General features: G+C 42.3%; 1 non-coding gene across 1 annotated transcript; it reads right to left on the bottom strand.

Moving 5' to 3' along the window:
- Positions 1-366: 366 nt before the first annotated feature.
- Positions 367-474, bottom strand: LOC130959596 (small nucleolar RNA R71). The gene has a single exon (XR_009078669.1). It is a non-coding gene; the product is annotated as a small nucleolar RNA R71 (small nucleolar RNA).
- Positions 475-1,356: the final 882 nt, after the last annotated feature.

The following is a 1,356-nucleotide window of genomic DNA, read 5'->3' as shown; positions in this document are numbered from 1 at the left end:
AAGGTGCTGGGTGACTTTACTGCACCTACTCCCGACTTCTATGGGAGAAGCATCTCTATCCCTGCCATTGGAGCAAACAACTTTGAGCTTAAGCCTCAATTAGTTTCTCTAATGCAACAGAATTGCAAGTTTCATGGACTTCCATTGGAAGATCCTCATCAGTTTTTAGCTGAATTCTTGCAAATCTGTGACACTGTCAAGACTAATGGGGTTGACCCTGAGGTCTACAGACTTATGCTATTCCCTTTTGCTGTAAGAGACAGAGCTAGGACATGGTTGGACTCACAACCTAAAGAAAGCCTGGACTCATGGGAGAAGCTAGTCAATGCCTTCTTGGCAAAGTTCTTTCCACCTCAAAAATTGAGTAAGCTTAGAGTGGAAGTCCAAACCTTCAGACAGAAGGATGGAGAATCCCTCTATGAAGCTTGGGAAAGATACAAACAATTGATCAGAAAATGTCCTTCTGACATGCTTTCTGAATGGAGCATCATAGGTATTTTCTATGATGGTCTCTCTGAACTATCTAAGATGTCTTTGGATAGCTCTGCTGGAGGATCTCTTCATTTGAAGAAGACGCCTACAGAAGCTCAAGAGCTAATTGAAATGGTTGCAAATAACCAATTCATATACACTTCTGAAAGGAATCCTGTGAACAATAGGACTAATCAGAAGAAAGGAATTCTTGAGATTGATACTCTGAATGCCATTCTGGCTCAGAACAAGATATTGACTCAACAAGTCAATTTGATCTCTCAAAGTCTGTCTGGAATGCAAAATGCACCAAGCAGTACTGAGGATGCTTCATCTGAAGAAGAAGCCTATGATCCTGAGAACCCTTCAATGGAAGAGGTGAATTACCTAGGAGAACCCTATGGAAACACCTATAATTCTTCATGGAGAAATCACCCAAATTTCTCATGGAAGAATCAAGAGAGACCTCAACAAGGTTTCAACAATAATAATGGTGGAAGAAACAGGTTTAGCAATGGCAAGCCTTTTCCATCATTTTCTCAGCAACAGACAGAGAATTCTAAGCAGAACCCCTCTGACTTAGCAACCATGGTCTCTGATCTAATCAAAACCACTCAAAGTTTCATGACTGAAACAAGGTCCTCCATTAGGAATTTGGAGGTACAAGTGGGACAGCTGAGCAAGAAAGTTACTGAACTCCCTCCTAGTACTCTCCCAAGCAATACAGAAGAAAATCCAAAAGGAGAGTGCAAGGCCATCAACATGGCCGAATTTGGAGAGGAAGGAGAGGAAGTGAAAGCCACTGAGGAAGACCTCAATGGGCGTGCACTGACCTCCAATGAGTTCCCTAATGAGGAACCATGGGAATCTGAGGCTCAAAATGAG

Source organism: Arachis stenosperma, chromosome 10, assembly GCF_014773155.1.
Source record: "Arachis stenosperma cultivar V10309 chromosome 10, arast.V10309.gnm1.PFL2, whole genome shotgun sequence".
NCBI lineage: Eukaryota > Viridiplantae > Streptophyta > Magnoliopsida > Fabales > Fabaceae > Arachis > Arachis stenosperma.
Note: the sequence above shows the minus strand (reverse complement) of the source record. Positions and strands in the feature narration are given on the sequence as shown.